Source organism: Melanerpes formicivorus, unplaced genomic scaffold, assembly GCF_026170545.1.
Source record: "Melanerpes formicivorus ecotype bairdi unplaced genomic scaffold, bMelFor1.0.p_v2 SCAF_6, whole genome shotgun sequence".
Taxonomy (NCBI): domain Eukaryota; kingdom Metazoa; phylum Chordata; class Aves; order Piciformes; family Picidae; genus Melanerpes; species Melanerpes formicivorus.
Genome location: NW_027142358.1, coordinates 16,153,423 through 16,165,494, shown reverse-complemented (window position 1 = coordinate 16,165,494; position 12,072 = coordinate 16,153,423). Strand labels below are relative to the sequence as shown.

The 12,072-nt window shown below is 39.5% G+C and overlaps 1 protein-coding gene across 2 annotated transcripts in view; it reads left to right on the top strand.

Annotated features, from left to right (window-relative positions):
• Window positions 1-12,072, top strand: part of DLG5 (discs large MAGUK scaffold protein 5) — a 109,884-nt gene that overhangs the window by 1,799 nt on the left and 96,013 nt on the right. The gene's annotated exons all lie outside the window — the stretch shown is intronic.

The following is a 12,072-nucleotide window of genomic DNA, read 5'->3' as shown; positions in this document are numbered from 1 at the left end:
TAAATGATGCGTAGGTATTTTCCTCCAGTGTATGTCCAAGTTGACAGAGAAATGTGAGGCCTTTGTTTTGTTCATAATTCCAGATTTGGGAATTTCAGGTTGACTACCTGTTTATGTAAGGAGCTGTATTGGGAGGGCTTCTTGGCTCTTACAAACTATACTATTTCCTTAAGAAAATAAAACCCTTTGAGGGCTGCTTCTGTTTGGAAAACTGCACGTGCAGTTGTGCACTCTGCCCTTATTTTAATGAAGCTATGAGTTTGATAAACACGAAAAAGAGTGAGGGTCTTATGTTTTGCTTTTAAATCAGTGTAATACAGTGTATGGCCTTTTGTAATGAATACATGGCAGGACCTCACAGGATGGGAAAAAATGGACTGAACAATAGACCTCAACATTTGTAACATTATGTGGTCTGACATTAATGGGAGATGAGGGCACTCACTGCTTTTCAGAGTGGGATGCATGATGTTTTTGTATGATTAGATTAATACTCAGTCTTATTTTGTTGAGAAGATGCAATAATGGTACTGGTACACTAACATTTCCCAGCCTTAAAAACAAAGATGTAAAACGTGAATGGCAGGAAAAAAAAAAGTAGATATTGGCTTTATTAATTCTCTTTTCCTTTTTTTAAAATACGAGTTGGAGTTGCAAAATGTCTCACAACACTGAGCTCTCAGGGGAAAAGTACTTTGATTGCTGAAATGAACTATATCCTCCTTGACCAAACATGTCCATAAGGCTGATTTGAGTTTAACATCTGTGTGGGGAAAGACATTTCCTTGCCATGATGGGTTTTAAAATGTTATTGCTTTCATTTATCAGTAGTAATAGAGCTAACTTTGAGATTTATGGGTTTGTTTCCTTTGCAGTAAACATGTTTACAAAGTAGTACACAGGAGATTGCTAACAGCGAGTTTAAGAATAAACCATCATGCACTTAGGAAGGCGAGCCTTGAAACACTTATATATATACCAACTTTTACCCCCTTGATGAAATCTCATGCTAACAAGTCTTGAGGCTGCTTATGTGGCCACTGAATGCCTCTGAAAAATCTTATGTGTGACTTTGTCCTGAGTGTTGTGCGAAGAGTTAATGTTCGAGGGTAACTGGGGTGGAAAGGTTCTTGTTGGAACATGTGTTCAGGTGTAATTGAGTTTTACTCTAGTATCTCCATGTAGGAACTCTGAACACTTGTCTTCTCTTGCCATTTTGGAATTCTGCTCCTTTTCACGGGTGATGTTGAAGGCTGATGAGTCAAGTTCCTTTTTGTGTAGTAGCAAACTGAACAGGTAGCAAGGACAGCTCTTGGTTTCTGTATTTCTAAGTTCCTAAGTGAAACAGTTATCAGCATGTATTGCTTAAAATGCTTGTACTCTTAAAAGGCAAAAAAATGCACATCTTAAACATATCTTTAATTGAACATATCCAGATTAATTTTTTACAATTACCACTAGTATATGAAAAAAAACCCCAGTTTACAGAGGTATACTTAATTTGAGTATTGTTTGGAAGAAGAGGCTGGTATGAAGTACATTCCCTTGTTAAAGGAGGAATTATTTATAACCAGTAACTTCTTGTAGTACTGTTTGCTCATTTCTTTTTCTGGTGTGTTGCTGTTGTGAAGGAAATGGGAAGGTAATCAGCAACATAAGTTTGTTTCAAGTTGCAGAAGTTCAGTATGCGGTCTGCTCACTACACCAACTTGAGTGATTCTCCTTCTGTTTTAATATATGTAATGTGTACCATTACTTTATGTTTTATTATGTTTTCTTCCTTCTCATTTTAAGTATCACCTCCTATTGTACTCTAAAGGTGATATGTAAACTCAGATGGAAGCTCAGGCTGTTATTTATACCAGCAGTTCTTGTGCCTGGCTGAACAGTGTAGAGCTGACACTGTATTTGTCTACACAGCATAGAGGGAAGTAAGCAGCAGGTCTGACTGCTAAAGGGAAAGAACTGGAGTCCCTAGTAACTGCCAAAACACTTCCAGTCTAGGTAACTCTACCATTACAAGGAGCTTTCTTTATAGAATTTCCCCTGTTCAGTTCCCTCTTGAATATATTTGTCCTCTATAGAAATTTGCAATTGCTTGTTTTAAACCTAAACGTGTGTAGCGGTTTGTGGATCACAGTTTCTCCAATAAAATGTATATTCTTAAGCTTATTTTATGTCTAATTTGAGAATTGTGTCTAACAGTGTCAGTAAACAGAGTGAAAAATCTAACAGGAAACTACTTGCTGTCAAAGCAGAAGCTAAATAAAATGTAATTTGCTCTATTTCACTCGGTCATGGTAAGAGACACTAGTCCTTTGAGTACTATGTTATGTTTTTGTGTAAATGTTTCTGTGAGAAATTGGCTTTGACTGTGTGAAAGTGACTGGCCAATTAAAAATCTCCCAGTACTTTGCACAGGGACTGATTCTTTAAGTAGTGTGCAAAGTGCTTTTATTTCTTTATTTTGGGGTGAACTGATGGATTATTATTAAATACTTTGTTGGGCAAATGACCTCCATCATGCATGTGTGAAATACTGTATAGTGATAGAATAGCATATCCCTTCTAATGTGGAAATAAATTACTTCTGAACATTCAGTTATCTCTTGGGTATCTTTCTAAACAGATAATTCTTACAGTTGATACAATTTGAATTTTGTGACATAAAGTTTGCCCAAGACAAGAATACAGTGGAAGATACTTTATATGGACAAGCACTATTAGAGATGTATTTTATCTTTTAGTTTAAGGGCTAACCCAGAAATCTAATGAGACTGTGTAGGCTTTAGTCTGCTTCAGATAGTGTAGAGCTTTTTATTTACATTTTGATGGCATTTAAAAAGTGGGGAAAAAGGCAAGTTTGGTTGGCAAGCTTGGAATTTGTTTCAAAGATGAACTTGCAGGGCTGTAGTGGTGCTCCTAGTGCTTCATCCTCGATCTTTGCTTTGGATCCAGAACTATACAACTTCCAGTTGTATACTAGCCGTTGGCCTCCTATTTTAGTTTTTTTTTACCCATACAGCTGCCATCAGTATGTATGTCTGTAAGTTTAATGTAGTGGGGTTTTTTTACTGTAAAGATGTAGCACCATTTTGGATTTTAAAAGCAGAGCACTTTAGGTTTCAGAGGTGTTTTATTTAACAGTTTTAAGGCTTCAGAATTTAAATGTGTCAATTGACTTTGTTGGTTTTTTGTAATAAGATGCTTAAGGGGAAAGAAAGATAATGGTTGTAGTTTTCCTTTTTTTTAAGTAAGACTTAACAATTCTAACCAAAGTCAGAAAAATAATTTCCAGTCCAAAAACTAAATGTGGGCATTTATAGGAGTAGGAGAAAGTTAGAATATTCAAGTTTCATAGCTTTTTAGAAGGATTATATCAGCTTCCTCTTCATACTTTATAAAAAGGGAGCATGTTGTTTCAGACTATCTCATCTGGTCACAAAGTCATCTTCTAAATATTGCAGAGTCTTTCAATATATTAAAAAAACAAACCCCCAAACCACAACAAGAAAACAAAACTCAAAACAAACAAAAATTACAAGCTGTAATATGTTGTGAATTTAGGAGACAGAGATCTGGGAACTACTTCTTTTGCTGACAGCACTGATGTAATCCACAAGAAACACAGTAGTTTCAGGGTTGTCTCTGAGGAGCTGGGAGTGTGACTCGCTGTGGCCTCTGTGTGGCAACCCCTTTTCCCTGTCACCCAGAAAATGCTGATCAATCCCCTCAAAACATTGTCTGGTACCAGTGACAGGAGCTCATAAGCAGGAGTGAGAACTTGAGCTAGCAAAGAGCTGAGAGACTATGGAGGAAGGATGTGAGATGTGGAGGTGGGATGTGGTGTTCTGTAGGAGGAAGTGAGAAGAAAGGGGAGCTTGGGAGGCTGTGTAGTGAGGTATGGGAAGATCACAGTAGAAACACTCAGAGATGAGTAATAATGCTGGAAGTGTGCATTCCCTAGGAAAGGAGAGAAGAAGAAATGATTAGAATTTGTAAAAGCATAATTTACTGACTCAAGGACTGAAAGGATAATTTTGCAATTAAGTACCATTTACAATTCTTTCTGTTGCTGAAAATTCAAGAGTGGGAGACGTAGAGCAGTGTGTCTGGGTTTTTCCAGACCTGTTATTAGTTCCCAGGGTAGCTTCACAAGTCTTGTTACAGGATTCTTTAAATTGTGCAGATGAAAAAAACAGGCAGCATTCAGAAGTCATATTAGGAGAAGTACAGATCTTAGGCAGTGCTGAGCAGTAATTAAACTTGAGAATATACCCAGTGCTAATTTTGCAGTGTCCATGTCTTCTGATGATCTCATACTTGTGTTAACTCTTGGAATTGCCAGGCTAAAAAAATGCAGGACATTTCAGGCAGGTGTCTAGAGGGGTATTCCCAATGAAATGGTGTCCTGGTTTGAGGCCAGTCAGATCTTCTCTTGCCCTTGAAAGGGGCAAAAGAATGACACTCGTGCAAATGGATTGCAGAAGTGATGGAAAGTTTAAATGGGCAAAGCAATTGGTGTTTTACAGAAAGCTACAAGCACAGTGACTGAGGGTATACACAAAACCCTCCCAGGGCTCTTCCCCCCCTGCTGCTAGGCTGGGCTCAAGACTGGCCAGGTCTGAGACTGCCCCTTCCCCTTCTCCTCCTGGCATTAGGCCTAGCCAGGAGAGGCTTTGAGATAACACCCCCACATTATCTGATAGGGAGCATCTCTCACGAGAACAGAGAGGGAAGAAAGAGGAAGTGAATGACTTTGCAGATAGTGTATTTCATACCCATAATGTTCTGCACCCTATAAATCTGTTTCCTGTGTCCACCTACTGGACTGGACCCTTGAGACTCTGGAGGTATAGCTGGTGTGGCAGGAACGGGAGGCACCCAGCCTAAACTGCCACAAATGGGTAATAATAAGTGAAAGAAAGCAGGCTCAGTCCTGAAGAAGGAGATGATGGTAGTTCTCAATTGCATTGTTGCTGCGCTCAGGGAGGGGATGGAAAAAGAGCTGGCCACAGCAAACTCGTAGGAACACTGTTTTCATCAGAGTAAAATGAATAGTAATAATTTTTTGTGGTGTGAGTGCATCAAGTTGCTTTGGACACACGCAGGACTTTATCTTACAAAATTACAGAAAATGAGAGACATACATTTTGGAAAGGTTCTTCTAGCTTGTTACTTCTATGAGTACTCTGAAATAGAAGCATAAGTTTCAGATATGATCGTTAAGAGAAGCCAACTACTTTCTGTAACTCGCTCTTTGTTAATTTGTCAAAGCCAAAGATTGCCTGCCTTTAAGGTTTCAAATCTTTAGCTGATTTAACTACCATTCTCAGTCCTGCCGGGAGCCGGCAGCTCTTTGAGCGAGGCTGAGGTGCCAGGCGTGGGTGTTGCTACGAGCAACCGCGGGCAATTTAAACGAGCCTAGGGAGTGCCACGACTGGGGCAGGCAGACCAGGTGTGACTGGCAGTTTGAGTGGTGGTAGTGGTCAGATGAGGCGATCTAGGCAAGCAGTCGGACTTGATGATCTCAGAGGTCTTGTCCAACCTCAACAGTTGCAAAGCTTCCAAATCACAGAATCATACCACTGGCTTCTAACTAGAGAAAGCAAGCAGGAATGTAAAGCCACTAAGCGTTTCAGCTGGGCAGTCGGGAGACTGGGTGAAGGGGACCAATCTAAAGGTTGGGTTTTGGCTGACATTTTACAAAGTTGACAATTTACTGTTTGATGGATAAATGAAGATACTCTCTTCCTCCCCACCCTAAACCCTCCAAGCCAGCGTTCTTTAAACTTCCTACTTAGCTTTCCTATAATCCAGTTGGGAGCATTTCCTCCTAGAATTATTAACGCAGTGTAACAGCTTTCTTGCCCCCTCTCTTTACTTTGCCTTTTTATTTTACCTGCATATAATTGCTGATTCATGAATATGCTTATTGTTCATGTACTTAACCTTCCAGCATGTGAGTAATCCCCCTTTATATGCATCAGGTTAGGCATGTGCAATTGTTGGCAGGATCCACGCCTTGCATGCTAAGCTATTTGTATTAGACAGTGTCCTTAGTAAATTATTGCCTGTATGTTTGAGCCTCAGAGAGTGAGGCTAATGGTTGGTTGCTTCTTAGTAGTGATCAAAATGGAGTTTGGGAAAATGTACTGTAGGAAGAGGTATTATCCTAGAGGATTGATGTAAAATGTAATTGAAATTCTGGACTTAGTTGATGTAGGTGACCAATGTCCTGCTGATGTTAGTACACCACAATTCTTGCTTTTCAAGTATATTCTTTCTTTGAGACAGACAAGCCAGCAAGTACGTATGGTTTTCAAGAAAAGCATCAGAACTTTTGAATTGGGGAAATAAAGCTGGTGTAGTACATATGCTCATCGAAATTACAAAATACATTTCTCAACTTCCACCTAGATGTTCACGTATTGTTTTACTGAGCATAAAACTGTAAGCATCTCCTTGTTTTGTTGCTGTTTCTTATCTGTTCTGTATAACTTTTTCCTGTTTCATACTTTCACAGAAAAATAACTGTAGGTAAAGAGATTTGGGTAACCATGTGAATTTGCTAGTTTGGAGCACTAATATAATTTCAGGTTGTCTTCCACATTTTGTGGAAAAAGGAACTGACTGAGTTGTTGAGAGCTGTTCACCTGGAAGTTGAGAAGAGATTGACAGATGTGGTTTTAGTGACTTCTTTCTTTCCAGAAGGCTTCTTGTGATGCAGTTTTAAGATTCCTTTAAACACCACATACATGATCTTGTGAACATTCACAATGATTTTTAAGGAGGTCTATTCTACATTTAGGTCGTGATGATAATTCTGTTTTTCAGATGGTGTATATATGTTTAATGGTAGTGAAATCAAGTTATCAAAAGCTGCACTTTGAGGCTATGTGCATCACCAAAATAAAAATATTCAGGTGCTGACTTCTTAATATTTAAAATAATCATGAATGTCCAGCCTGGTTTTTCTTTTCTGAGTGCTTTTCTGAGAAGACAGGTGTTATTTGAGAGCTCACCTAACCTTTAATTGAAGATAGGATGTGTTGTACTTCTAACAGATTTGCTCTTTCAGTTTGGTAAAGGCCAATTGACATAAGTAGGTGTAGTTAAAAATAGTACAAAATTTAAGTCTTAAACAGCAACACAACCCCCCCTGAAACACAAAACAAAAACCCTGAACAAAGCTTAAACAACAGTAAGCTTTCCTTTGTTGTCAGCTGCTCCATCATGTATTTCTTGTGTTGGTCTTGTCTTGGAATAAGCTATGTAGGTAGAACGTGAATTTTAGGAATGCTAAACTCACAAAAAGCAGTACTAAAGCCCCTAAGAATCACAACAGACACTTTACACTGCTGGTAATTTTTTATTCCCCCCCCCCCCCCCCTTTAACAGAAAGGTTAACTCTTACTCAGCCATTTTTCTGCTTTCTGTGGTAATGATCCCTGGGCTGCTCATGCTGTTTGTTTGCTTCCTCTCTATTTAGATACACTGCAACAGTTTTCCTTTTTTTTTTTTTTTTTTTTCCGGAGAAATATAAGTTTCTAAGGCTTATAATTGCCATTAGGGCATCTTAGGAAAGGACAATGTCATGCTTTGTGTAAGATGCATGGGCAGCTACTTCAGGTTAAGGGTCTGATTAGTCTGCCTTGGGTTGAAGACTGGCCCCCCCCTCCCACCTTTGCCATTGAGTAATACCAGGCTAAGGTATTGACTACAAACATGAATTCTGAGGTACTTACATTTCTAACTCACTGGCCTTGAAAATGTGTAGGCCAGCACATTAAGATCTATTACACCAGTTCAGAATTGAAATATATTCATCTCTTACTTGCTTGTGAACCTTTCTTGGTTTTGTGCTATCTTTGTAGTAGTCAGGACTATTTTGTGGGCTGCACTGCTATAAGTGGCAGAGCAGTGTTTTGACTGAACAGGAGGATTCCTTGTTAATACTGGGAAGCAGTTTTGTATACTGAGGTCAAAGGTGCTTTCTGCCTCAAGTTTTTAGGATTTGGTAGGATATCAACAGTATTGTTATTAATATGAAAACCAGTAAATACCCAAAGGAAATGTTCATCTGGCAAGGCTGTTGGCAGTCTTGTTCTGTACAAGGTAGTTTGGCTGAAACCCACAAATAATGAGTCCTGGACTGGAAGAAAACACAATGTGTAAATACTAATCCATTTTTCCATCTCTAGGTGAGTTGATCTTCAATGATATGCTCTGCTTTTGTGACTTGCATAAAACTTCATTTGCCAGGGAGTATCCAATTATTCTCTGGAATGTCAGTTCTCAATTTAATTTTAGAGTCGCCTATAGCAAATTCACTAGGCACTGCAAAAAGTGAGGTTGTTAGTATAGTTTTGGTACTGAACTTTTACTCTTTTGGGGCTCGACTTCTTCCTCTACAGGGATGACCAGAAGGTAAAGGCAAACTGCTGATACTGGAAGGATTGCAGCATGGCTATTACTTGGCTACAACAATGAGCAGTTTACTGCACATACTGTGCTATACAGTGCCTTTTCTTGTAAGAAGTTTCAGGATGGTACACTCAGCATCTCTGGAAAGTTCTTGTTTTCTTCAGCAACTTTGCATTGCAGCAATACACTGTTGAGTTTATTTGTTTTGCTCTAAGTCTGTTTAGCTTTCTCATGGGCACATGAGCCACACTGTATCTGAGACCTGTTGTAGGTGATGTGGGGAATCCACATAAAATGTCCTGTGACTTCATGTGATCAAATGCATTTATATATGTACATATATGCATGGAAATTTTTAATACAAGCTTTTGTAATGAGAATCACTTTTTTTTGTGGTAAAGTGGCTGGGACTTTCAAAGACCAGTTCTATCAAAATAACTTGGCTTGTTCCTACACTGCATTTAAGAGAAGAATAATGAAAAAGAAAACAAACCAAAACAACCCCCCAAAAAACCCAACAACAAAAAACAACCCCATACAAAAACCCAATGAAAAAGAAAACCCAAACATAACAGAAAACCACCAACCCCAAGTTAAGGTTTTGCTCAAGTATGATTGCATACGTTATCATTATTGCCTAAGACACAAACCCACAGTAATCGCTAATACCATTCATAGCACATTGTGATGAAATAATAACTTCTGAAAGATAATATATGTGTCGTGATCAGAGCTTTACAATTTTTAAGAATAATTCCCCTGCCTCATGGCAGTCAGAGGAGGAGACTTTGAATCATTGGGGCTTTAGGATTTCTCACCTTGCAGATTAGATCATGAGACCTTTGCCTTTGATTTAATTTTAACTAGTGTCAGTTGTCGGGTAGTATCTGCATCTTATGTAGATTTCTTAGTATTAAAAATGCTCTCTTTGAGATCTAAGAAAATAACTAAAAGCATGCATAATTTTCTCAATGATTTCATAAGAACTTTGTTAGGTTGTGGAGGGCAGTCTTATTTGGCTGGAGAGTCTCTGTTCTTGATTTTTTCTGCTGTACTTGTTTTTTTTTCAGTTTGCAGGCAGTACATTCTGAAGGCTTCTTAGTTTTACCGAGTGATTGGTGTCCTTTCATGGTGGTGTGGTCTTAGGGGGCACATTTTGTGTATGTACTATTAAAGCACACAAATTTGTGTATGTTTTAAAGGGTAATGAAATGGAATATGGGAGCAGATGTTGGTCAGTTAGAGGGTGGAGGGGCTCTGCAGAGGGACCTCGACAGACTGGACAGATGGGCGGAGTCCAACGGGATAGCATTCAACAAGTCCAAGTGCCGGGTGCTGCACTTTGGCCATGGCAACCCCATGCAGAGCTACAGGCTGGGGTCAGAGTGGCTGGAGAGCTCCCAAACAGAGAGGGACCTGGGTGTGCTGATTGACAGCTGCCTAAACACAAGCCAGAAGTGTGCCCAGGTGGCCAAGAAGGCCAGTGGCATCCTGGCCTGCATTAGGAATAGTGTGAACAGCAGGAGCAGGGAGGTTGTGCCCCTGTACTCTGCCTTGGTTAGGCTGCACCTTGAGTCCTGTGTCCAGTTCTGGGCCCCTCAGTTTAAGAAGGACATTGAGGCACTTGAACGTGTCCAGAAAAGGGCAACAAGGCTGGTGAGAGGCCTTGAACACAAGCCCTATGAGGAGAGGCTGAGGGAGCTGGGATTGTTTAGCCTGGAGAAGAGGAGGTTCAGGGGTGACCTCATTGCTCTCTACAACTACCTGAAAGGTGGTTGTAGCTAAGAGGGGGTTGGCCTCTTCTCCCAGGCAACCAGCACCAGAACAAGGGGACACAGTCTCAAGCTGCGCCAGGGGAAGTTTAGGCTGGAGGTAAGGAGAAAGTTCTTCACTGAGCGAGTTGTTAGCCATTGGAATGGGCTGCCCAGGGAGGTGGTGGAGTCACCATCCCTGGAGGTGTTCAAGAGGGGACTGGACGTGACACTTGATGCCACAGTCTAGTCATGGGGTCTGTGGTGACAGGTTGGACTCTATGATCTTTGAGGTCTCTTCCAACCTTGGTGATACTGTAATATACTGGTTTATGTGAATACTTTAATCTGTTACAGAATTTGAATTTAAATACGTTTTTAGTGTTGTTCTGCCTCCCGCTCTCAGCAGTGTGATCACAAATAGAACGTGTAATTATGGTAATACCCTGTGTGGCACAGTAAACTAAAGAACATAGGAGCCACTTCTGCTATGCCGTCTGTAGAAGACAAACGTAAAAGAAACTGTTTAATAAGACAAATAACTGCATTCCCTTAAGAGAGTTCCTTATATTAAGGACAGCTTTTTCAGTGAGACTGGAAAAAGATTAAAGATCAGTTTAACTTCATAAAAATTAAGAGAACTTTTGATTTGAAGAAATTACATAAAATTGCAGATGTCTGATGTTATGAACATGTTCTGGTTAACAGAGTTATTCTGAGCAGCAAATAAAGGTAATAAATAGGTGGGGTATGTTGGGAAGTTGTAATCAATTATCTATGTTTGGCTGTTGGATAGCAGGGTACACCAGTGTAAACATGTATATCCATGGCCTTCTGAATGTAAAATTTGGGTATGTAAAAGTAATGCTTACTCTTATCACGGGTCTTACTGAACTGAAATTTATTTCTTGTTGTCTTTTTAAAACTTACCTCAAAGTACATGCTCTGTAGATTTATTTATTTTTTTTTTAATCTTAATTATATGTCAGCCTGGAGAACTTTTACAGAATTTTTTCTTAAAAGGAATTACCCAAAGACTAGTTTTCATTAAGCATAATTTAATTTCATTATCATAAATTAAATTACCGAATGTATAGTTTTCTCTATAACTTCTTCAGATCAAGAGTCAGGTTTAAACAAAGGAACTTTGAGTTCTTCAAAATTTCTATCAGATACAGTGTGTATCTGCATTTTTGGCTGGAGGTGGCATCATAAAAGCTGTTACTCTGAGTCTTCTAGATGGCTCTGTTCATTAAGAATGAACCTGCTAATGCTTAAGCTAAGAATGCTCATTTCATGCTAGTATAAAAAACAGTTTCAGCTTGAAGTAGTACTCATAAAAGTGACTTTTTAGAGAGAAGCTTCCTTTGTTGGCCACCTTGTGTGTAATTTCATTTTAATCCTTGTGTGCCTAAGATAAGCATCCAGCATTACCAATTGCTCTGCCTCAGTTTCCCAGTGCAAACACTGGCCATAAAAACTGTGGACGTAAACATGAGAATGTTCTTAATGGAATGACCACCTCCAAAGGATTTGGGGACTTCTGGCATGGAGAAAAGAAAAAATCATGTGTGTTCAGAGCAGGATGCAAATAATGTATTCTTCATTGTAAGGCAACTCATCATAAGGACTATTCTTTGTGATGAAAACCAGCCAGAGTTTTGTAAGAGGGAAAAAATAGATCATGGGCTATTACATATACTTGCCTAAGCCCTGAACTTGTTTGCAGACCTAGGTGACATTTCATTGGTTTGGGCTTAGGATTTAACACTTTTTTCAACGTGCTGTTCAACTCGGGTGTTCCAGAAGCTCTGCATCAGAGGAGAGTGCACCCTGCCAGCTTGGGCTTGGGGTCCCTACTTTGTAGTATTGGTGGAATGGTGATGAGCTTCAC